Consider the following 26,030-nt stretch of genomic DNA (forward strand, 5'->3'; position numbering starts at 1 on the left):
CTACGGTTCCCCAAGAGCAAAGTGCTCCAGGCCAAGCTCACCGAGACACCCCGCAGGAGCAGAAGCGCCTGCCTCCGCGGCATTTCAGCAGAGGACGCGGCTGCCCCTAGGCACAGCCAGGCCCAAGGCCTCTGCCTGGGGCCGTGGAGACCCCTGGCCTCAGCAACAGCCCGGCAGGCCCAGTCAGTCTCTCCTGCCCCCCTGACGGGGAACACCAACTTCGGGGTGCTATGAGTGGCTGCCCGGCGGTGGCATTTACACTCCTCCAACGGGAACACTGGAAACCTGCAGCGGCAGCTGGCAAAGGGGCAGACTGTGCGGCAGTGGATGCCAGCCCCTTCCTCGTCCCCTGGTCCCCGGGGAGGGTCCTGGGCGGCCTGTGCCCCGCGGCCCGCCCAGCAGGGAGACAGAGCCCCGTCCGTTTCCATCCACACCCGATCCGGTCCATGCGGGCCCCTCCCCACATCCCCGATAGATAATGGTTTCATAAGCGATCTGTTTTTTATTTAAAGGGTCGGCAGTAAAACCGAGATCACATTTCTCACTTGGTGGGTCAAAAACCCGCTTACGCTCATTTCTGCAATGTAAAGCGACACTCTATCAAACCAAACATTTCCAGATGTGCCCAGCTTGCGCCGAGGTGCGGGCGGCAGGCTGCAGGCTGAGCGGAGGCTGGGAAAGCAGGCTGGGAACACCACCTACTGGCCGGGAGCCGGTCCGTCCGCGCTCCTTCCTGCCCTGAGGTCCTGCAGCCGCAGCAGGTTCCTGGGGGTCGGAGCTCTGGGACCAGCCTTCCACCAGCACAGGCCAGCGGCCAGCCAGCTCCCAGGTGGGGGCATCCGGCTGTCCGCCCAGCCCCTCTGGCCACCTCCTGCCACCCACCGACCACCCCAGGGCACAGCAGCTTGAGGGGGGCCTGGAAAGCCGTTCTCCCAGGGGAGCTCGGATGTGGGCAGTACAGGGAACAGACGCAGTGTCCAATAATCATATGAAAATCCGGGAAGGGGAGGAGACCCAGGAGGGACTAACGCAGCCCCAGTCTGATTCGAGCCCCTTCCTCGCATGCCCAGGGCTGGGCCCCGCACCCCAGATTTGCTCCAAAGAGACTGATGGGTCTTAACCTAGAACAACAAACTCCCAGAGATCATGGCATACGGGCAGGGCAGCCTGGAGTCCACCAGCTGCCCCACGCCCAGCAGGCCACGGCCATCGCTCACTCTCCAGGCCCCGGCACTGAGAACACAGAGGCCAGGCACGGGGCAGCTCCCCTGAACGCAAAGACGAAAACAAACAGCGTCTAGGGCTGCAAGCTTCCTGAAAGCTACCAGATTCAGGTTCAGAAACCGACAGGCTGCCCAGGGCGACAGACGCCGCCGGGAGTGAGGAAAATGCTGGATGCGGCTTTGCGAGAGGGTTCCGGAAAGCCCACGGTCGCAGCTCCTGGACCCACCTGGGCCGTCTCCCAGGGTGACCGCTGGAAACACACTTGCTGGCAGTCACCCTAAAACGAATTCCGTGGCTCCCCCCACAGTGTGCAGTTTTCACTCTGAATTAAAACCGCAGCCAACTCTAAATTTAATAATAGAGTTATAAACTCTTGAAAGGGTATGGATGGCTGACCGACCCCAGAGAGAAGAAGGAGGCTCTATAAATAGAGATCCTTGTACGCAAATTTCGGGATTCGGTCCAAAGCTTGTTGAATTACCTTTTGTGAGAACTCCATGTGTCTGTGTCGGTCCCGGCTGAGGCTGGGTGACAGGGGTGCCAGCTGGACTCCTGTGAGACCCTGCCCTGCAGGACCCACCAGGCTCTTCCTTCTGGTGGGGTCCCCACCCCAGAACCCAGTCTCCCACAGAGGCCCAGCGCCCGCGCCGACAGACAGACCGCAGGCGGGAGCCGGCTGGTCAGCAAGTGTGATCCTGCCTCCAGATGCGGGATGGAACCCGGTGTGCCCTGCCAGGGCGGCCTGACCAGAGCCAACTGGACGCCCGCGCCCCCCACCCCCCGCCACCTGATCCCCAGACCATTCCCTCCCAGCCGTCCCATAAACGTGCATAACGGAAAATCCCTGGGGGGGGTCCCTGGGAGGACGGTCTCCCCCACACCCCGAGGGGTCTCTGAGATACCCAGTGTCCCCCCTCCTCTCTCTAATGTTGAGTTTGCAGGACATCTGCTGGCAGGTGGCTTGTGCTCCCTGGTCACTCTGAGACCAGCTGGCAGAGCCAACACCATGAGGTCACAGGAGCAGAAACCTACGGACCCAAGAATCTCTCAGCCGCCCCTTGCCAACCCCCGCATCCCTCAGTCAGCCGACCCTCGGGGACCCTCTGTCCTGTAAGCTCTGACCCGAGGTGCCCGGGGCACCTCCTCAAACAGAATGTCCAGGGGCCACCTCCTTCCCGCCCACCCTATCTACATCTCTGAACTCTGCCCACAAGGGTAACTAAGGGGCGCTCCCTGTGCATCCTGGGGCTTAAACATCCTGATGGAAGGAGATTGCCACGGAGACCACAGGAGTAAAACTTGAGGCTGTTCCTGGAGCAGATGCTCCCTCCTCCAAGCAGCCTCCTTGGTTTAACATCCCCTAATTCTGGCCGCTCCCGCCTACTCTGAGCTACTCAGCGGTGGAGTCCGGGCTTTCTTCATCTGTTCCTCCTGCCGTCCCACCACTGTCACCACCAGCGCCACCCCCCCGCCCCAGTCCCTGGCACTGAAGGCCCATCTGGACGGCCTGATCTTTCTCCATATGAAAGTGTTTGGTGCCTTTTTAAAATAAAATAACACAGAATGGAAGTATGTTTGCTTTTGTCACAAATGAAGGCTTCGTGCTGGTCCTCTGCATCAGTTGCTAAGCCTTACATCACCCCAACGTGGAGCAAATGTCACCCCTGCACGGAGCAGAGAAGCCGGGGGAGCCGAGGCGCCCACCGAGCACAGCCCAGCCCCTGGCCTGCGGGACACAAGGGCAGTGTTGAGGGTGTGGGCGTCAGTGGCTACCCCGTGAGTCCTCACAGGCTTGCACCCCCTTAACCCCCAACCCTTGAACCCAAGTCCCCGCTCTGTCCTGGGCCTGGGCAGAGACTGGGCAGCTGAGGAGGGGGGTGAAGGGGTCACCCCTGCACAGGAGAGAACTCAGCAGCCCACTGGGGGCGTGCAGGGACTCAGAGAGGAGGGTCCAGTCTCAGGCTTCCCGGGCGGCTTCCTGGAGGAGGAGGAATTGGAAGAGCCGGCAGGGCTTGCACCTGCGGGGACGATGGTCCTGGGGGAAGGAACCCCGAATGCGGCCTTGGGGCACCTCCGGAAAGGTGAGAAACCCAACCCCAGACAGATGGACAACAGGGAGAGGGCCACACCTGGGCCGGGGTATGTCTGGGCAGGTCAAGTCCAGGCATGGGGGGTGGGGAGGTCCCACGAGTGGATTGAGAGCTGCGTTCCCGAATTTCATGTCACCTTTTAAATAACGCAGCAGGGGACGCAGTGAGAGAGAGGCATGGACTTATATACACGACCAAACGTAAAATAGATAGCTAGTGGGAAGCAGCCGCATAGCACAGGGAGATCAGCTCGGTGCTTTGTGCCCGCCTAGAGGGAGGGTGGGAGGGAGGGAGACGCAAGAGGGAGGAGATGTGGGAACATATGTTTATGTATAACTGATTCACTTTGTTATACAGCAGCAACTAACACACATTGTAAAGCAATTTTACTCCAATAAAGATGTTAAAATAAATAAATAACGCAGCAGTTTGGGGCACCACACTTTTCAGGACCCAAAACACCTCCCCCCGGGGGGCACCTAGGAAGATCTCACAGCAAAATCAAGTTCGCGCTGAAGCGGCATTTCAGCACCCGGAAGTGGGGACTGGGCGGCGCCTTGGCTGGGTGCCCGGGGCGGTGGAAAACCCAGGAATCCTTCCCAAAGCAAAGGGGCGGTCAGGCCTGACCTTGACCCCATCCCTCCGGAAGGAAGGCGGAGCCCTCGGTCCCGCCGTGCCTCCCCCCTGCCCAGTGGAGGTCAGGAGCGTGACTAATGTTGGCCCACCTCCCGGGAGGGATGCTCTTCAATTCAGAAAGTGGGAAGCAGCGGCTCACAGCTACCCAGAGACCTCCTCCCAGAGAGAAGCCAGTGGCAGGCTGGACCCTGGGTCCCTGACTCGGAGGTGAGCAGTGGCTTGGGGGTGGCGGGGTCGTGAAGCATAGATTTCACTTCCCGTGTCCCTGCCCTCCCAGGTAGGATCCACTGGGAGATGATCTGCCGTCACTTCACCCCTGCCTGGCTGCCCAGCCCTTGTCCCCAGACAGCCCCTGTGACAGGCAGAGAGGAAAGAGAGGACTCCCACCCCTCGGCCGGCACTCCGGCCCTGCCCACCTCACAGAGGAGCCCTGGGCAGTGACCAGACCCAGGGCTTCCTTCCAGAAAAACATGTCCAGGAAGGGAGTCTTCTAAGAGAGGAGGCCTTCATAGTCTTCAAGATGCAGCAGAACTAACTCCACCTCAGGGGGTCAGGGAAGGCTTCCTGGAGGAAGAGGCATTTAAGTGAAGGCAAAAGAGCTCACCAGGGTGAGGGGAGGTGGAGGGAGGGCAGTCAGCATCCAGAAGACCTGAAAACCCCGGGCGGGGGGGGGGGAGGAGGGAGGAGGGCCAGAGACAGCTGGTGGGGGTGGGGATAGGGTAGGCAGGTGAGGCCCAGGTCAGGCCCCTCCGCCTCCTAGCAGGTGAGGCCCAGAGCCTCACTTCCTCTATAAAGGGGTCAAAGCCATGGCAGCCCAGGAGGGAGCCGAGCCAACCTGAAGTTCAGGCATCAGGGCCAGGGGCCCGGGGTGCTTCACACACACAGAGAAGGAACTGTCGGTTCCCACGTCCTCAACCACCATGGGTCCTCCCACTGCTGAGGGCAGAGGCCGGCTCTCCGTACGCTGCAGGCGTGAAGACAGAGCCCTCAGTTGCCCCGTGATGCCCCGTCCTTGACACCATCCTCGGCAATGAGGAGGGACCCCTGAGCCCCTCAGAGCCCCCAGCTCGATTGAAGACGGTCGCCCTCCCGCCGACCTGCTGATGAGGGAGGGGATTCGCGCTCCTGCCCGGTGAGCGGCTCCCGTGCCCGCCTGAGCCGGGACTCTGCTCTGCATGGCTGGGCCCTCGGGAGCCCCGGGGGCTTGGGACCTGGGGTGGGTGTGTTTAGGGCCAGAAGAAGAACTCTGGCTCCAGGGGATATGGGGGTCCAGCCCAGCCCAACGTTACTACCCAACACCTACAATGGGCCGGCCTGGTTCTGGGGGCTAAGGACCAACAGAAAACTAGCAAGACGTCCCTGGAGCCCGGAGAGAATTTAGGGTCTGGGGGTCCTCCTGACTCCTCCCCTCCCCCATGCTGCCCCCAGCTCAGGCCTCAAGGCCTCGCCTGGACCACCCAGGGTGCCACTCTTCTGACACCTTCTCCTGGCTCTGCCCCGTCACCCCTCCTCCACAGGCTTCCCTGACTCCCCTGGGCTCAGACTGACGGCCGGCCTCCTCTACCTGCTCCCAGGTGCCCCTTCCCCAGCTCGGAGACCCACACCTTTCTGCCCACGGGCCCGCCCCCCACGTACCCCCGACTCTCTGTCTCAGCTCCAGGCCTTTGCACATGCTGAGTCCAGCCTGGGACACCCTCCCTCCCTCAGCCACCAGGGAGAAGCAGCCCTCTCTAGTCAGGAGGCGCCCGGCCCAGCCCCCGGCTGTGAAGCCCACCTCCTTCTGGCCCAGCAGAGGAGGCCTGGCCAGCCAGGACCACGAGGCCAGTGCAGCAGTGCCAGACCCCAAGTCCACGCAGAGACCCTACAACAGACCCCTGGTGGGGGCCACCACCCACTCTGCCCTGCTCCACTGGGCAGCACCTCCCTCTGAGGGTGGGGGCAGGGGCCAGCCTCTGCTGATGAGCTGAGTGCAAACCCAGCAAGCTCTGTCAAAATATTTTTAGCATTTGTTCTGTTTAAAAACCCTGAGGTATTAGAGTGCACTAATCTTTAAAAAGGTTAATTTATTCATAGAGATTTTGACAGAGATGTATGGCACGGTGCAGCCGCGGCCCTTTCCCGGGGGGAGCACACTCACGGAGAGCCGCACACAGACAGGCCGGACCCTCCCCTCCTGCGGACCCCCCCACCCGCGGCACTGGCTGGACCACCCCCCTTCGCTCGCTGGCCTCTGCCCCATCTCGGGGGAGGGGCTCAGAAGACGGCCCTCAGCGTAAAAGTCAGGGCCCGGCTGAATCCCAGGCCAGCTCGAGGTCCCTACCCCTACTTCCTGTGATTTGAGAGCCACTGAGAAACCCCCTTCTCCAAAGCAGCCCCCCATCAGCCCCCCCAGGGCCTGGGTTGCACGCCCTAGTCAAGCCTGCAGTGAGCATTGCCCCCAGGGCTCCTTCAGGGTGTTCACAGCCTCGGGGGGAGGGCAGGTCAGCCTCTCCCTGGCGGTGGTCCAGAGCCAGGGGGCCATGGGGACCCCATGGGCAGAGCACCCACTCTGTCAGGACCACGGCTTCTGGGAAGCCGGCGGCTCTGGGTTTGTGTGTTTTTAACTGTTTGTGGGACACCAAGATCAGTCCCACCCCAGGGCCTTTGCACCAGCTTCTCCCTCTGCCCAGGACTCCTGTGCAGACCTTCCTATGGTGGCTTATCCTCAGCATCCCGGCCTCAGCACAGACACCACCTCCTCCAGGAAGCCCTCCCTCACTGCCCGGGGCTCAGCCCACAACCTGGGCCCCAACATTTCATGATTCGTTTCTGTCCACTGTCCACTGCAAGGTATGTGTCCACCTGTCATTTGCCTGGTCCTGGCGGCCCCCCTACGGAGGGTGAGCACGAGGTGTGAGGCTTCTCATCAGCTGCTGTGTCCCAGCACCAGTTCCAGCCCAGGACCTATTCTCAGAGGCATTTGTAGAAACCTGAGGTCATGAATGTGTGGCCACACAGCTGCCCGGCCTCCGGAGGCCCCTCCAGTGTGCTGGGCCTGAGCTGGCTGGGACAAGGTGGGCGACCATTGCCCTGGGGGAACCTGCAGAGCTTCCCGCCCCTCTTCTACCAGAGGGACGCGGTGACTGGCATCTCCGGGTATGGCCTCCCTGCTTCTGCAGAGCTGTTGCCTGCGACGGAGCCCCCAGGACCAGTGCTCAGGCTTCTCCGGCTCGGTGGTGCCTCCCCCGGGTCACCGCCTTCAGCAGCCCCGCCGCACCCCTGGGGGAGACTTGCCTGACTGGGCAGCGCAGCCCCGTGAGCCGGCCGGACCTTCCGGAGCAGCCTGGCCAGGACCGGCATCCTGTTCTGAGGCCGGCCCGCACCTGACTCTGGGTGCGGGGCTTTTCTTTCTGCAAAATGGGTCACCAGCTGGTGCGGCGGAACGCACAGCCCCGAGCCTCGAGTGTGACAGAAGCTCAGCAAATGGCAGTGTGATGATCGGGGAGCCCCAGCCAGGTGCAGAGTCCCCTCCTCCGCTCACGGGGCACCCCAAGACCTGGATTGCACCCAAACCCAGAGGCGCACAGCACCTCCCCTGCTGTCGTCGGGCCACGGGGGCCGCCCGACGAGCCTGCCCCCCACATGGCTCCCCTCTTGGAAACCTCACCGTGTCCTTGAAGCGAAGGGCAGCGCAGGGAGGTATGGGAGACAGATGCACCCCTGGGCCGCGGTAAACAAGGCGGGAGAGGGCGGGGATTGGGTTACGCCGGTGAAATATCGTAAAATAAATACAAGGACGGTTGGTATACTTCAGGTAAATTAGCCTGATTCAAGCTGTCAGCTTTAGGAAAAGTCTAAATAAACAGAGCTTGCCGTTTCTTCCCGGCATAGGAAGGGGCGAGGGCGCCCAGCCGGGCCAGGCAGCCATGCTAATCCGTCAACCTGCGGGCGGACAGCGGCCTCGGACCCAGGGGCCGTGGGCGCGCGAGCCCCCCATAGAGGCGCCTGCTCAGCCGGATCCCACCCCCAGGCACGCAGCCGGGGCCCCGAGCGCACCCGAGCCTCCGTGGGGTCGGCGGGCTCTCGGGGACAGGGCACCAGCCAGCACGTCACCGCGCAGCGGCACGGGGTCCGGCACACCTGGTCCAGCTGACCAGCTGGGGGCAGGGTCTCAGGAGGGTCACCCCACCCTCAGAGCCTGGGCTTCCTCAGCAGTGAGACGAGGGCGGGGGTGATGACCCGGAGCTCCCCGGGGCTCACGGTGGAGTCTCCCTCTAAGGAGGCCTGGCTGAGGTCACCAGCACAACGGTCACTACTCTGCACTGCATGACAGAAGCAGGGCCAGATTCAGGCCGGGGCTGGAGGGGCTGCCCGAGGCCCTGGACACCCTTCCCACCTCTCCACCCAGCCTCCTCCGACGTTCAGATTCCGGGGCTTCTGCCTTTCCGCAACAGCCATCTCTCTAGGGAAGCCTGTCCAGAGCTCCAGCCACAGACCAAGAGGGTTGCGAGAGTCCCGGGGGCAGGGCTGGCCCTGAGTGAGGGTCTCAGAACCGCCGCTGGGGCAGCATCCTGCCCTGCCCTGCCCTGCCCTGTCTCTGTTTCTCTATTTCTCTCTCTCTCCATCTCTGTCTCTCTCTCTCTCCTCCCCCTCCCCCCATCGCTCATCCCCAAATCACAGCCGTGCTTCCACTTCCCTTGCTCCATCGAGGGCAGGCACACCTGGCTTGAAGGCCAGCCAGGCACCAGCGCCCGTGTGGTCTTGGAGCAGTCACCTTGGTCTCATGGGAGACTCTTGAGCTGTGAAAGAACCCCTTTGGAGTCTCCAGTGGACGCAGGGCTATGTCTGCATGCTCCCATGTCCTCCGTCAGTGCCCGGTCACCCCTCCCTCACCTCGGCCTGTCCAGGGCCCCCGCTGGACAGGGGTGGAAGGTTCAAGCCCTCCACCTGCCCTGATGACAAGGGCACCTCTCCATCCTGCTGAGAACCCAAGACCTGCAGGGGTCAGGCAGCCTCCCAGTGTCCCCGCCCCATCCCCAGAGCCCCATCTGCAGAGGGTGGAGTCTGGCTTTGCCAAGCCCGACAGAGGCCAGGTGGAGCCCCGGCCAGGGTTGCAGGGCAGGGGGGAGACCAAGGAGCTCTCGTTTTGGATCCGGGCCACCCTAGCCCATCACCTGGGCCATTACGCCTGGGGGTCTTCCTGTGGGGTGAGAGCTCTCCCACGGCCCCACGAGGGGTTGAGCGCATCTGTGGAGGGGCTAAACCGAGGGTACCCCTTGTCCAGGCACTGGGCCCCTCCCCGGGTGACCCTTGGGAGAGGAAAGGGGTGTGAGTGGGGATGAGGCTCGAGCTGGCCCCGCCCACACCCCCAGCGGGGCTCGTGCCGGGTGAGGCCCTGAGCCCTCCGTAGGGACCCCTTACAATGGGAGCATTTTCTGGACTATGGTTAGTAAAGGCTCACAGGTCAGGGGTACGGAGGCCACCCCGCTCTGCACTAACTGGGCTTCTAAACGGCTGTGACGGGAGATGCTAAACGCTCTGCTTCCATAGGAGGGGCCGCGTCCAGGAAGCAGACTTCAGGCGGAAAGCCCCTGTCACCGGCTTCAGGACCCACAGGCCCCCCAGCCCCGAGGTCAGGAGCTCAGCTTCCAGCCCCGAACCCACAGGCCCCCCAGCCCCGAGGTCAGGAACTCAGCTTCCAGCCCCGAACCCACAGGCCCCCCAGCCCCGAGGTCAGGAGCTCAGCTTCCAGCCCCGAACCCACAGGCCCCCCCAGCCCCGAGGTCAGGAGCTCAGCTTCCAGCCCCGAACCCACAGGCCCCCCCAGCCCCGAGGTCAGGAGCTCAGCTTCCAGCCCCGAACCCACAGGCCCCCCAGCCCCGAGGTCAGGAACTCAGCTTCCAGCCCCGAACCCACAGGCCCCCCAGCCCCGAGGTCAGGAGCTCAGCTTCCAGCCCCGAACCCACAGGCCCCCCCAGCCCCGAGGTCAGGAGCTCAGCTTCCAGCCCCGAACCCACAGGCCCGCCCAGCCCCGAGGTCAGGAGCTCAGCTTCCAGCCCCGAACCCACAGGCCCCCCCAGCCCCGAGGTCAGGAGCTCAGCTTCCAGCCCCGAACCCACAGGCCCCCCCAGCCCCGAACCCACAGGCCCCCCAGCCCCGAGGTCAGGAGCTCAGCTTCCAGCCCCGAACCCACAGGCCCGCCCAGCCCCGAGGTCAGGAGCTCAGCTTCCAGCCCCGAACCCACAGGCCCCCCAGCCCCAAGGTCAGGAGCTCAGGTTCCAGCCCCGAACCCACAGGCCCCCCCAGCCCCGAGGTCAGGAACTCAGCTTCCAGCCCCGAACCCACAGGACCCCCAGCCCCGAGGTCAGGGACTCAGCTTCCAGCCCTGCTCAGCCAGGCCTTTCCTGGGGCAGGGTTTTCAGAGGCCCCTGATGGACATGGCCTTGGCTCGAGGGCACTGGGGTCCGTGGACAGACCCTCGTCTGTCCGGCCAGCCCGACTCCCCACACCCCCTACCCTCCTTACCCCTGAGCCCCCGCACGCAGGGGCTGTGGGTAGGGGCACTGGGGGAGGATGTGAGAGGTCCTTGGGGCGGGCGGGAGGAAGCGGTTTGATCTTTGGGATGGAAGTTTGTTGATATCCATTTCCCTTCCTGGGGAAACCGTAGTCCTTCTTAATTCAGGGAAACAGGCTGGAGTCAGCAGCCCCACCCCCAGAGACACCCCCACCGAGGGTCTCAAAGCCGAGCCTGTGTCAGGGCGTCGGGGATGAGGAACAGGAAAGGCCCCCAGCGGGAGCTGGGGCTTTGCCCACCCGAATGGGTGGCCTGGCAGGGCTGGGGCAGGTCCGTGACCAGGGTGGCCTCCGCCTTTCCAAGTGCAGACTCGTTGTGGAGCGGGCAGCCGGCGGGCACCTCTGGTTTGGGTTTGCTGCCACTTGGCTACTTTCCAGCCTGGCTTCTCAGTGACACCTCGGGCCACGGGAGAGGAGGGGAGCGCAGAGCCACCCCCGGGGAAGGCCCCCTGCCCACCCACTGCGGTGTATCTGGGCTGCCCCTCACTGCCCGGAGGTAGAGCTGGTGACCCCTGGCCTCCTTCCCTCTCTCCCTCCTGCTGGACCCAAACAGTCCTCTGTACAAGCCACGAAATTCATCAAAACTTCGGGGAGCTGGGGGCTGTGACAGGGGGAGGGGCATGGGCAGTGGATACGCAGAGACCCCATGCTGGGTCTGCAGTCGTAGCCGAGGCCCCGTAAAGGGCTGCAGGCCCCAGACGCTCCCGGGACTAAAGCCAGGGGCCGACCAGGTGACCCATCTCGAGCCAGAAGCCCTGCCTACTGGCCCCTGCCCGAGACCCCCCAGCGAGCAGTCACCCCCTCACACCCACCCACGGAAAGAAGGCTTCGGGGCCCCGCCTGCTCCTGCAGTACAAGCTGACCTCCCCCAGGGGTCTGGGCCCCAACCTGATGAGAACCTCCTTCCAAAACCTCCCCGAGAGCCTCAGGCTCCCCCTCGCCACGAAGTGTTTTGCGGGGCTGTGGCGGAAACCCCAGCTCCGTCACGTCGACTGGAGGGCACTGGGCCCCGGGAAGCAGCAGCTGGGGAGATGGGGCTACGGGGCCACATCCTCCCACCCGGCAATCGGTTCACATCCACAGCGCCCAGAGCCCGCTTGCCAGATGGGGGAATTGGGTATTTATCGCGGGCTATCGCTAACAAATTGATCATTACTGCGTTTACTTTGAAGAATTTGCAGCTCAAAGCTTGACACGCTGTTGTTTCAGCCCCGAGTGAACAGAACCTTTAAAATCCCTGATCAATTGCGCCTGAAGGTTTACACTAAATTTAACAAATGAAATCTGTTCCTGGCCCCGTGCAGTCAGCCGAGGGGCCACCGCCCCCGTGCACGGCAGCCACTGGGCTCCGAGGATGGACCCAGAGGGGGGTCAGGATCAGCCCGGCACCCAGACGCCCCAGGTGTGAATCGTGGCACCAATCAGAGCGAAAACTGCCCCGGTGGGTGGCACTCCCGCTGCTCACTCCTGCCTGATAACGAAGTCGATGCGCCCTCCTGGCCGGGCAGGTCCCAGCCTCTCCAGGACAACACCCAGGACTACAGAGAGTAAATGAACACGGTGACCGTTGCCCCAGAAAACACCTGTCCTGCGGGCTGGGCCCGCCCACGTCCTCCGGCCCTGTGCACAGATACAGGGGGCCCCGCTCCCCGCAGCCTCCCAGGGGCACGTGGCGAGGGGCAGGCGGGGCTCCTGGCCTTCCGGCCTCCCTGGCTGGCATTCAGGGAGGCACTCGTATGGGTGGGTTTTATGTGGGGTCACCCTCCCTCCGCAGGCCCGGCTCAAATATGATGGTCCTTTGGTGGGGGCTGGGGAACTGGGGGTAAGTGGAGAAGGGCGGCCGCTGGTCAGAGGACAGGCCCTGCCGACCAGCAGCAAAGCTGGCTTTTGGGAGACGGGGGTCGGCACCCAGGGCTGTGCCGAGTGCTCCGGGCAGCACAGTGTCCCCAGCCGGCAGGACGACCAAGACCCTCCACCCCAAAGGCAGGAAGGCTGGTCTGTGCCCAGGGTCTCCTTCCGCCAGCTCCCTGAGAGCTCGGGGAAGTTTCTTTGTTCTCTCTCAGAGGGAGCCAGATGGCTTTGGCCCGAGGTTGGCCTCGGGAACCAGAGCCCCTGAACAAGTGCCACCCTCCCTCTGGCAAAGGGGCCGCCTGGGCCTGGACGCGACCCCTGGGAGAAAGGGCCGCGCCACTAAAAGCCAAGGTGTCTGGACCTCACAGGGCCAGTGTCCGGAACCCTACACGCCCTCCAGGGACACCTCGCCCAGGACCGGGGTCGGTCACCCTGCGGTCCCTCCCCACTCCCCCGCCCCTCATCAGCTCCACCTGCCCGGAGGGAGGGGTCTTCCTTGGGACTCCTGGGTCTCCTGCCCACCCGAGCCCATTCCCGACTCTCCTGGGGGTGGGAAACAGCTCTTGGGACAGGAACACTGCCTGGGTGCCGGGGGGATGAACAAGAAAGGGACAAAGGAGCCACTATTCCTGACACCCAGGCATGGCAAGAACTCGGCAAGCGTCTGTGTCCCAAACACAGGAGAGAAAGCCCTGCGTGCTGGGTTTGGTTTAGCTTTTAGAAGATGCTGAGGAAGAAGCTAAACTGAGAAACCTTTCTTTAGTTAGCAAGAAGGGGGTGGCGTCCCATAGGAGGGGTCTGGCCTGCGGACATCGGGGGGCCCAGCTCACCCGCAGCCTCACGTCAGGGTCCCGTGGACTCAAGCCCACGCCCGGGGCTTCCACGTGGCTCACAGCCACCAACAGACACGCCTCCTCTCCTCCTGACTCTCCTGGCCTCACCACTGGAGAGGGAAGTGGTGTCCCCACAGGAGACGTGGTCCTGGTGGTTTCCCAAAACACAAAGAAGCCTGCTGCTGTCCCTGTGCAGCCAGCCACGTCCCCTCCAGACCCCACAGTTCGGGGAGGGGCGGCCTGTGGTGGGCTGAGGGTCTGTCGCCCGTACCCCCAGCTGTGTGGCCACTACCCTCTTCCAGCCCGGCCCTGCCTGGGGCTGGACGGTGTGGAGAGCGGTAAGCAGCCCTGTGGGGACCCATCACAGTGCAAACCTTCTCCTCCCTCCCCAGCCAGACAGAGGCAGGGGGTACCTCCACACCCTATGCAGAACTGGTTATAGTGACACAAAACATGTGCTCGGTGGCCCGTCACACTTCACCCCATGCTCAGCCCCCTCCTATGCCACTCCCAAATTGACAGGTTGGTGAGATCTGTCCCCCAGCCCCAAGCCCTGCATCCAGGCTACCCTGAGTCCCAGGAGTACCAGGCGCCCCCCAGACGCGGGAACCCAAGGTGCTGCCCCTCCCGCAGGAGCCAGCACCTGGAGCGGGATATGATCCTGGACGCCACTGCCGCCCTCGCCGGGTGGACCAGGATGGAGGATGGAGGTCGCTGCCCCCTGAGACTCTGCCAGAGCCCCCAGGGCACTGAGGACGTGGCTCCGCCTCTGGGCAGTCTGTGGGCTAAGTCAGATCCTCTGCCTCTGCTGGCGGCCTGCTCTTCCCATCCTTCTTCTTGCAGGGCAGGCGAGGAGCGGACAGCCTCCTGCCGCGGCGTCCGGCCTCAGCCTCCCCCTCAAGCCATCCCCCCAGTCCAGGGGCAGCCTCTGGGGTGGTACGCGCTTCAGGGGACCTGGGACGGTTCCCTGAGCCCAGTGTGCTCAACTCCCGCACTCAGGCCTGACCCCTCCCTAGTTCATGGGGTTAAAGAGGTCCACTCACTGACCCCCAAATGGTCTTCCTGGTCCTGGCCTTCCCTGTCCCCCAGAAACCCCCCCCATCACACTCACCTCTTCCCCCCACCTGTCCCTCAAGGTTCAGCTTAAATCCCCATCTGCAGAGTCACCACTGGCTCCCTGACGCCCTGGGTCTCCCCACCCTCGCAGCTTATTACACCAGACTGTGTTCCCAACTCTCTCAGGGCAAGTCCAAATCTCTCCAGAGTCCTTCTAGCAACCACCCTGGCAGCTGTAGGGTGTGTGTATTCGTGAGTCAGTACACACGGTAAGAGGGTTCGTATACATGCATGTGTGTACATGGGTTCATATACGTGCATATTAGGCATGAATTGGTGCACACATGTATACACGGGTTAATGCACACACGTTTATACATGAGTCCTCACCTGCATGTATACACAGGTTAGTGCACATATATGTATATGCTGGTTAGTATGTGCATATGTACACACAGAGTAGTACACACGTGTATGTGTGGGTTAGTATACACGCGTGTGTATACAAGGGTTAGTACACATGTATGTGTATGCAGTGTTGGTATACATGCATAATTTATCCAGTCTGTCTGCTGAGAGACACAGCAGTGACACCCCAGTAGCGGCAAGCACCTCAGCACCCAAACCTTGGCTTCTAATTCATTCTCCAATAACGGAGCCAGGGGTCCTCAGGGAACTGGATGACCGTAGGGCTGGAATGAAGGAAAATACAAGATGTGCCTGGAGCGCCTCATAGTGCAGAGAATAAGAAAGTACTTGAAAAACCAAAGTGTGGGGCATGTCAAAGGGACACAGACTCGACTGAATGAACTTCCAACAGCTGAAGCTGCAAAACCTTGAGCCACAAAATAACTCACACAATATTGGATTATAACTGAAAGTATAAAATAGACGCCTATGAGCTCACGGTGATGCAAATGAATGAGAGAGAGAGAGAAAGGAAGGAAGGAAGGAGGGAAGGAAAGAGAGAGAGAGAGAAAGAAAGGAAGGAAGGAAGAAAAGAAAGAAAGAAAGAAAGGAAGGAAGGAAGGAAGGAAGGAAGAAAGAAAGGAAGGAAGGAAGGAAGGAAGAAGGGAAGGAAGGAAGGAAGAAAAGAAAGAAAGAATGAAAGAAAGAAAGAAAAAAGAAAGAAAGGAAGGAAGGAAGAAAAGAAAGAAAGAAAAGAAAGAAAGGAAAAGAAGAAAAGAAAGAAAGAACAGAAGGAAGGAAGAAAAGAAAGAAAGAAAAAGGAAGGAAGGAAAGAGAGAGAAAGAAAGAAAGAAAGGAAGGAAGAAAGGAAGGAAAGAAAGAGAGAGAGAGAAAGAAAGAAAGAAAGGAAGGAAGGAAGAAAAAGAAAGAAAGAGAGGGAAAGAAAGAAAAAGGAAGGGAGGAGGAAGGAAGAAGAGAGAGAGAGAGGGAAGGGACATATCTTCCTGCCTGAGAAACACCACATGTAGACACCCCTCCAGGAGGTGGAGCTTAGTCTCCACCACCACCCCCACTTCTGACCTTACAGAGGAGACACCTGGCAGATACCACCTTAATTAACCAGATGGTCCAGGCCAACATCCCCTGTGATGTCATGTGACCCCAGGACCCCCTGTGATATGACAGAGGGGCACCTCACCTCAGGGATGTTCTTCCCAAAACCCACAACCCCAGTCTAACCTTGAGAAAAACACCAGATAAGCCCAGAGAAGGGACTTCTTCCAGGACACCGGGCCAGTCTTCCTTGAGACTGACAAGGTAGTAGAAACAAGCGAAGGCCAAGGCTGTCACAGTGCTGATGAGACCAGGAGACAACACAGCTGAACGGCCCTGGACGGGGCTCTGTCCTGGCATGGGGGGACAGTAGCAGGTGACTCAGAGTAGAGTCTGGGGTCCCATGCCAAGACCCTGGCAGGTCTTCCCGGGATGTGTGCTCACGGTGATGTTAACAGAAGGGCAGCAGGGTGGCAGGGTAGGGATGGTCTCTAGGAGGACCGGCCAGGGTCCTGGAGAAGGTCCACCAATCTCAGCTTGTCTGGTGTTCTTCCGGCCATTACACTGGAATGATGGGGTTTTGGAAAGTATCCTCAAAAGAGGGGTACGTAGGAACTTCTGCACTCTCTGCAACTCTTCTGTTCATCTAAAATTATTCCAAAATTAATTTTGTTTAAAGATTCACCCCAGCACAGTGGCTTAATGGAGCCAATGCTCAAAATCTAGAAGCTGCCGATGGCCTGATCGTTACTGATTCACACCCTGGCTCTTCTGAGCACCTATGTGCACCGGATGCTGGGCTCTCCAGGGGAACTGAGGTCAGAGGCTGCAGGGAGCCTGGGCCAGGACCTGAAGGACTGGCCAGGGCCCTGGGCTCAGAGGACATTGGCCGCATGTCCGGTGAGTGGACTCCGCGGACACCAGGACAGTGAGGGTCTCCAGTGATGCCTGTCCCCCACTAAGGAGCCAAGGAGGCCACAGAGGCCACCAGGACTGCATCCCCTGATCCTGAGACAAAGGCGGCTCTTAGCTGGCTTTCAGGGATCCCTGAAAACCAGAGGACCGCATCCAGGAAACGAGTGGGAAACGAGCGGCCTCCAGGTGCCCCACGGTGAGCTCAGCCCTGGGCCCCAAGCCAGGCTCCCCAAGCCCCGTGTAAAGGTGAGCGATCGGCCCCATTTCGAAGGAATCCCATTAACGACCGCTGAGCACATCCATAACTTCACCAACAGACTCGGTCCGCGGATCCCCAACGAGCCTGGGTCCTTGATTAATGCTAATGGCTTTTCTCACCAGCTGTGAAAATGCATTTTCCATAATTTAGCTGTCATTACAATGGGAAGGATTTATAAAACACAGGCGCACACTGTGTGCTTGAAGGCCTGGAGTGGAACAGCCCCAGGAAGCGCCAGGAAGCAGCTGGCCCTGCCCCCTGACGTGCAAGGGGGCAACCCTGGCCACACCTGGCACCTGCCTCCGGCTCCCAGGCCAGGAGGCAGTCCAGCCTCCGGGCGCAGTGCCTAGGATCCACCACGGAGCACAGAGCCTCTCCCGGGGCCAGGAGAGGGAGGGACAGCGACCCACCAGCTGGGACCAGGTCCCCCGCCAGCCCGCCTCTCTTGGAAGGAAGGAAAGAGAGGAGGCCAGAAGGTGCCCTCCTTGGCCTCTGCGTCCTGGAGCGGCACCCACACTGCAGCCGCGGATGCAGCCCCAGGTGGTGGGCCGGTGCCTGGCGAGGGCAGCCTGAGGTCCACTGCCCCCTGCTCTCATCCGGCCCGCGGGGCACAGCAGCCCGTCCCACCCTGAGTGGTTTCTAGCACAAATGAATATCTGCAGAGGGTGCGGGGGTGGAGTGAGCAGAGGAAAGACCTCAAGCAGAGCCAGCATCGAATCAATTAACGCGAGTTCTTCCGAACAACGCCGCGCATGCTTTGCCTTCAATTAGCGGATCTTGCCGGGGCCGCTGCAGGCCCGGAGCCACTGCCACGGAAACTTTCCCCTTCTTGTTTTAATCTTCCACCGAGCCCGGCCTTTCGCCTCCAGCCCATCTAATTGAAACTAATCTTCGCGGGCAAGGCCTGTCTCTTCCCCCTAATCCTCCTCCGAGGAAGTTCACATGGTCCCAATTACAGCCACACCGGCCTCTTTTATTCCCGTCTGCGTCTCCCTCTGCCAGCCTCCTTTTTTGAAAGTCTGCATTATTAACTCCATGCTTGCAAGTTCCTGCCTGTCACGGGGCCGCGAGATGCTATCGCCGCTGCGATGGATAAGGTTACCACGAAAGCATTTTGTGGATTACGTTTCGCACAAAGGCGATAGAGGGCATGATAGCGCAGAACCAGTGAGTTCTGTGGGCGGAGGGGGAGCAGAGGAGTCTGGCCTGGGACCCGGGCTCTGCTGCCTGCGGCCCGTGGGCCAGAGTCGAGGGCATTTCTGGAAGCTTCCTGGAGGAGCGGAGAGGAAAAGGGGGAGCAGGGCAGCCCCGCAGGGCAGGACTCTCCGCTGTTGAAGCTGCTCGGCCCCAGCTGGCCCCCGATGGCGGGGCTGCTGCAAAGCGGGAGATGGGGTCTCTGGAGCTGCCCCAGTATTACCACAGCCAAACGGAAATCCTACATTTCCAGGCTGTCAAGAATGTCAAGTTTCCGTGCTCAGGGCTGGAATCCCATCGCCGCCCTGTGGGCACGCTGGCTATCGCGGCCAATCAGACCTCCGTTGGCAGCTGGGATGTCTCCGATTAATTTTTTTTTAAAGACAAACTGAAATAATCATTACTTAATGAAGGCAAGTCCCCAAACCCGGGGTCTAGGAAAGAGGAACGATGAAATGGGCCGCACTGCTGGGGGCCAGGTGGGGAGGGGGGCGCACAGAGAGACAGGCCCCTCTCGTTACAGGCCACTCGGGGCCCGGGCTAAGCCACAGACACCAGAACGCTGAGCAGAGGCCCAGATTTCTGCCCACGACCTTGCAGGGTCTTGGGTGAGGGTCTGCTGTCCTTGACCTTGATTCGAGCTTGATCATAAAATGAGAGGCACGTGCATCACTCGCCCACCCCCAACCCCCCACCGTGCACACCAGCTGGCAGCCACGGCTACCCTAAAACAGTTCATGGAGTGGGAAGGAATTCCCCGCAGGAAAGGCCCAACCAAGACCCCTCTGGGTGGGACCCTCCTGACACGCTTCCCCGGAGGCCTCTGCCCTTTGGGGCAGGACACAGAGCCCTGGATCACAGGCTGCTCTGAGCCAGTTCCTCAGAGCTCCGGCTTCCTGGGCCGAGTGAGACTGCAACCCGGGCAAGCCCTGACCAGGTAGGCACACCCGCTCGCCGCCCCCTCACTCTGTCCCCCAGCGCCTGCTGTGCCGCCCCATTAGGCCCCGGGCCCAGACCTGGGGAGCTGCTCCTCTTCTTGCATTTCTGTCCTGCCTCCCGCACCCTCTCCTTCACAGAAGCCCACGGACTAACGCAGGTACCGCTCCGAGCCTGGCTTTCTCACCTGTGTCCTGGAGCTGTACCTTCCAGCCCAGGAAAGGTGCAGACCGGGTCAGAGAATGTCCAGCACAACACTGCCTAGCCCTCGGCCTGAGCGGCAGCACACACTCCCCCCAGCGAAGTCATTCCTCTCCTCCCTCTGTCTGTCAGAGTCTTTTGCTGCCTTTGGGCCTCCTCCAGGCAGGAGCCGGTACTGACCAGAGGCCCCAGGAGTCACCTCGTGAATGTGTCTCAGCTCCCAGTGGGGAGTGAGTCCCCAACAGGAGGACCAGACCCCCTCCTTGGGCTGTGTCTTAGCATCCCAGCCCTTGGCACTGAGCGGACCTCACCTCCACTCAGCCCGGTGTTTTCCTGGCCTGGAGGGGCAGGGTGGTGGGTAGGGAGAGGAGACCATATGAAGAAGGGTGGGAAGACTCAGAGATCCTGCTCAAAGGCAGGAGAGAAAAATAAAGATCATAAAATACAATGAAATGTCAGGACGGCTAAAATCACAGAGACTGAGGATGCCAAGTGCTGGCAAGGATGTGGAACAATGAGAACTCAGCTAAGTGGTGCGGCCGTGCTGGAACAGTTGACCAGTTTCCTTTCAAGTTAAACCTAAACTTAGCATAGGACCCAGCTATTTCATGCCTAGGTATTTACCCAAGAAATGAAAACATGTGTCCACCCAGGGACATGCAAGTGAATGTTCAAGGCAACTGTATTCATAGTAGCCCTGCATTGGAAACTACCCAGAAGTCCATCAACAGGGGAATGGATAGACACCCTGTGTTCCATCCATATAATGGATACACGCAATGGATATAATGTATGAATATATGGTAGACGCATGCAAGAGCTACAATGAATGGGTGAATGCAGTAGATACATATAGATACATGTATCAATGTATACAGTGGTGGATATATACAATAGGTACAATGAATGGTTACATACCATGAATACAGTGTATCTATATACAATGGATGGATATATACAATAGGTACAATGAATGGTTACATACAATGAATACAGTGTATCTATATATAATGGATGGATATATACAATAGGTACAATGAATGGTTACATACAATGAATACAGTGTATCTATATATAATGGATGGATATATACAATAGGCACAATGAATGGTTACATACAATGAATACAGTGTATCTGTATACAATGGATGGCTATGTGCTAGATACATATTATGGACACAGTGGATGAGTACATACGTTGGACATGTACAATGGATACAATGGATACAATGTATTAATATATACAATGGATAGATACATACACTGGATATAATGGATAGCTATGTACAATGGATACCTACAGTGAATACAGTGTATCTAATGACTGCTTCTGTGGTGGATACATACGACAGATACAATGGCCGGGGGTAGAGGCATCTGCTGGAACAATGTATGGATATATGCAACCACTACCCAGCCTTGGAGAGGGTGAACTACATACATGACAACATAGATGAATCACAAAATAATTATGCCGAGAGAAAGAAGTCAGACCAAAAAGAACACATACTTATTCTCCACTTGTGTAAAATTCTAGAAGAATAAAAACTAATCTATAGTGATAGGGGTCAGATCCAGGGTGGCCTGGGGTGGAAGGTGAAGGGGGATTTTCTGCAGAGGATGGAGAGAACTTTCTGGGGAGATGGCAATACACTATAGCTCGATTGGTGTGATGCCTTGTCCTGAGAAGCCAAGACTGGCTCAGGGTCACCCAAGGCAGAGCAGGGTTCACGCCCCCACCCCTTGGATAGTAGCCAGGTGCCTCAGGGTGCCAGCCCCATGCTCCATGCTGGTGCCAGTGATGGTAAAACAGACCCATGATGCCCACAGTCATGAAACAAGACCGAAGATGAGGAAGTGGTGAGAAAAAGTGTGCTTTGTGTGTGTTGTGGTCAGTCTAGGAGGAAAACGGGCAGAGTTTCGTGAGACAATAATGGGGACAGCTTCTTCAAGGGGGCAGAATGCTACTCTGAGGAGGTGACATCAAGCTGGACCCAAAGGACGGGAAGGAGTCAGCCGGGCAAAGGCTGTTTCCCTCCACAGAGCCCAGGACAGGGGCAGGTCCGCGAGTGCCTGGGGCAGCTCTGGGCTCCAGAATGTGCCCGGAGACCAGAGGACAGGATGCGTGGGGGCCCCAGACCACAGCCTGCGTGGCGGTGAACTGGAGCAGTTGACGCAGGGGAACCAGCCAACCCGATTTCCCCGGGACTGAGGGGTCTCCGGGGGGCAGGACTTTCTGTTTCAAGAATGAGACAGTCCTACTCACCCTGGGTGGGGGACATGCAGGTTTCTTCAATTCTCAAAGGGCCACTGGGTACGAAAGAAAGAAGACTGGATTCTTTGCAGCTGGGCTGGAAGTGGGGGGATGGGGCAGCAGCGCAAGAACCAGGCTCTGGGAGGCCGTGCCTGTGTCCTGAGGAGGGTCAGTGCCTCCTGCTGAGCTGACTCCAAGCCCCTGCCCCGGGCACTTGTCTCTCTGGCCAGAGATTCTGCGGGTCCCAGCCGGCCAGCTTCATGGCTGGATAATGGGATCACTAAGGATGGGGGTGGGGTGAGGAAAGCTCGGGGTCAGGAATATCGTGGCTTTTTCATTCAGGCAGCAGATATCATAGGGACCTGACTCTGTGCAGGCACCATCCCAAGTACTAAGATGGAGCCCAAACGGGCACTGGGCTGGCTGGATGCTGGGGCTGCGCCGGACGCAGCTCAGGGCACAGCTCGGCCAGGGGAGCCAAGACACAGAGGCAAAGCTGGGCCGATGAGTCTTCCCCAGGTCAACGTGAAAATGCCCGCAAGAATCTGCTTCCTGTCCTTGAGAATAACCACCAGTCACAAAGGTGTGACGAACCAAACTTGGGGGAGCACCTGTCTGTGCACAGGCTGAGAATATTCTCTCCAGGAGACGGTGCCACTGAGGCATCACAGCCATGAGCTCGTGGCTCTCCCTTTTTAAAATATCTTTTCCTAATGAATGACGGCTAGTTTTTTTTCCTTCAGCAGACATAAGCAGGATGTACATTTCACAACTGACGTAGCTGATGTCAGCATTTTGGCAATTCTACCATGTTTCCGATGCGTATTTGTCTGTTCAGGCTGTCATAACAAAGTACAACAGATAAGGTGGCTTAAACAACCGAAGTTCATTCTCTCCTGATTCTTGAGTCCAAGATCCAGGTGTCAGCAGGTTGGTTCCTCCTGAGGCCTGTCTCCCTGGTGGGTAGACAGCCGTCTTCTCCCAGTGTCCTCACACGGTCATCCTCCATGTGTGTCTGTGTCCTGATCCCTTCTTCTTATAAGGACACCAGTCACATTAGATTAGGGCCAACCCTAATGGCCTCATTTAATTTAAACACCTCTGTAAAGATCCCATCTCCAAATATGGTCACATCCTGAGACACTGGGGTTCAGGGCTTCAACATAAGAATCTGGGCTCTGACACACTTCAGCCCACTTCTTGATGGTGCTGGTCTTCTCATCCTTTGGGAATCTGCAAACACACTGTCTCCCCTCCTGGCTGCCGCACACTTATGTCATTGTAGCCAGCAAAGCAGCACTTTCGTGTTGAAAAGTGCGAAGCAAACAGTGGCAGGAACCATCGTGCATCCCCAAGGCCTGGCCCAGGCCGGTAACGTGGCTGGGTCCCGCCAGTAGCAATCCGGAGGGTGGGGGGCCAGGCGGAGCCCTGATTCCGCTGCCCCCTCCCCTGGAAGCAAAGGGCTCAGACGGTGTGTTGCAGAAGGGGGCAACTTGGGTCCCCGAGGCCACCTGGGGACTCCCATTAAGGAGAGCCCCCCAGATCTTACGGGACCGTGCCAAGACCGAGAAACAAACCTGGGCTGCACTGTCCTGGGGATTTAGGGGGCACTTTAAGCCCCAGAGAGCCCAGCAACTCCACGTGACACACAGAACTAAACTTTACATCTCCAGTGATGATTCCCAACCATCTCTGAGATGAGTCACCCCAATCCTGGGCATTTCTGAAAACAGCATCACGTTGGAGGATCTGCGCATCCCTGGCGCAGTCCAAAAAGAAAGAAACTCGCCCGTGTGAACTGAAAACCCAGCCCCAGATGGGACTCTCTGGGGATCCCTTTTTTTTTTTTTTTTTTTTCCGGTACGGGGGCCTCTCACTGTTGTGGCCTCTCCCGTTGCGGAGCACAGGCTCCGGACGCGCAGGCCCAGCGGCCATGGCTCACGGGCCCAGCCGCTCCGCGGCATGTGGGATCCTCCCGGACCGGGGCACGAACCCGCGTCCCCTGCATCGGCAGGCGGACTCTCAACCACTGCGCCACCAGGGAAGCCCTCTGGGGATCCCTTTTCAACTCTGTTCTCTGAGACATGAATTCCCGAGGGACCCCGATTAAATCCATGTCTACACCTTAAAGATCTCATGTGGTCGAAGCCGCTGCTAAGGTAGACCGATACAGGGGAGTGGAGTAATTAGCGGCGTGGGGGTGAGAGGCCAGGGAGGGGGTGGCCAGTCAGGGGCGCGTCACAAAGGGCTGGTGGCCTGGATCGCAGCCAGGCGGGTGGGGAAGGGGCCAGTGCCTTCCTGAGACAGCAACCCGGACTGGAGGCACCCGGCAGGTGCTTACATGCTTTTTGTCTTTTCTGACCCTTTCTCTCCATTAAATTGGAAGTTCGTCTTCACGCTGTAAGTCATCGAGAATGGTAGATGAGCTTGGCAGTTCTGAAGGAAAATTCTGGATAGTCAGATAAAAAGAGGAGCGAGACTCTAGCAGAAACTGTTTGCTAAATTCTACTGAGTGCTACCCATGTGTCAAGAGCCTGTTCTCCTAATGCTTTGCCCACATTTAATGCCCACAACAGCCCCAGCAGTAGGTATGTTAGCATCCCCGGTTGAGGGGTGAGGAAACCGAGGCACAGGTGAGTTATGGGGGTGGGGGGATGATTCAGAGAGAGGCAGCCAGGGTCCGGAACCCCAGCTGATAGCCCCACGTTGTGCCTCTCGCCACGCTGGACATGACATTGGAAGAAGCAGGTGAAATAGATGGAGAGATGACCAAGGCCAAAGAATTCCCAGCCCATCTTCAGTTTCACGTGACTCTCAAGGCAGCTCTCCACGCTCCATTGCAGAATCGGGATGTCCTTCCAAATTAGGCTCAATATTTGCAGTCAACCTGTTTCTCAAACAATTAAAGAAAACAGAAAAGGTCCACTTTGGGTAGTTGAATCACATGCACCACAGTTCAGTTTTGTAAAGAAATAACTATTTCATGCTCAGGATTCAAATAATTTTAATTTTAGAAGACATTTATTATACAGTATCATACATTCCCCCTTCCACTATAGCTTTCAGCCAGCCACTTCTCCTCCCAATATAACTTTAACTCTGGAGAACGTGTATTCCAGACACACAACAAGAAGAAGAGGCTGCCATGTGGTCATGGAAAGAGAGATTGGAGGGAAGTAGCTACAAGCCAAAGAAAGCCATTAGAAGCCAAAAGAGGCAAGGAATAAAATCACCCCTAGAATGTCTGGAGGGAGTGCAGCCTTCTCACCACTTTGATTTTGAACTTCTGGCCTCCAGAACTGTGAAGGTATAAGATACTATTGGCTTTTTGCACTTCCCCCACCAGTTTGTGGTAATTTGTTATAGCAACCCTAGGACACTGATACCCTAGGCCAACCAAGAGAGGAAAACTAAAAACAGGCAATAGAAACAGGCCCACAGGTGATCCAGATACTGGAGTCATCAGAAAAAGGATTAACAAAGGCATATTTAAGAAAATAGAAATTTTCACCAGGAATTTGGAATCCATGAAAAATCATACATGGAAATTCTAGAACTGAAAAAAAAAATGCCTTTAAAGGAACAATAATAGGACTGACAGTGGACTTCTCAACAGAAATGACAGAAGCCAGAAGCTAGCGTGAGTGTTATAAGTGCTGAGATAAAGTAACTGCCATCTTAGAATTGTGATGCAAGAGGACAGAACTTCAAAAACAAAGGCCAACAGTTCCTTGAAAAGTTAAACATAGACTAACCTAGCAGCTCCACTCCTAGATGTAGGCTGGAGAGAAATGAAAACATACGTCCACACGAAACTTGTACACAAATGTTTACAGCAGCTTTATACGCAAAAGCCCAACAGAGGAGGCAACTCAAATGTCCATCAATTATTGAATGATGAACAAAATGGGGTCTACCAATATGATGGGTATATTATCAAGCCGTAAAAGGTACCAATTCACACTGCACCATGGATGAACCTCAAAAACATTACGCTCATTAAAAGAAGCCAGACACAAAACAGCACATCTTGTGTGACTCCATTTACACAAAATGTCCCAAATTCAAATGTATAGAGACTCAAAGTATATTAGTGGCTGCATAGTGCTGGAAGAGGGAACAAGGAGTGACTTTACATCGGCGTGAGGTTTCTGTCCAAGGTGATGGAAATGTTCTAATATTAGATTGTGGTGACAGTTGTACAACTCTGCAAATATACTAAAATCCACTGACTCGTGTACTTAAAACACGAATATAGTGGTATGTAAATAAAGCTCAAAAAAGTTGTTTTTTTAGTGAAAACCAAAAACTTTTTGCAAATACAAAGTGAGAGAACTGACATGGCAACACACACACACACAAACGTTAAAAAGTTCTCAGGCAAAAGGAAAATTATCCCAACGTGGAGCGATGAAATTCATGAGACAATTAAGTGCCCAGAAAGGATAACTAGGTGAATAAATATAAATGAGTTTTGTCTGTATAAAACAATAATAATGATGTCTTATAGGCCTTTAAATATATGTAGAATTAACATATATCACAGCAATAATGCAAAATGCAAGAAA

Source organism: Leucopleurus acutus (genome assembly GCF_964270905.1).
Source record: "Leucopleurus acutus genome assembly, chromosome: 2".
NCBI classification, from domain to species: domain Eukaryota; kingdom Metazoa; phylum Chordata; class Mammalia; order Artiodactyla; family Delphinidae; genus Leucopleurus; species Leucopleurus acutus.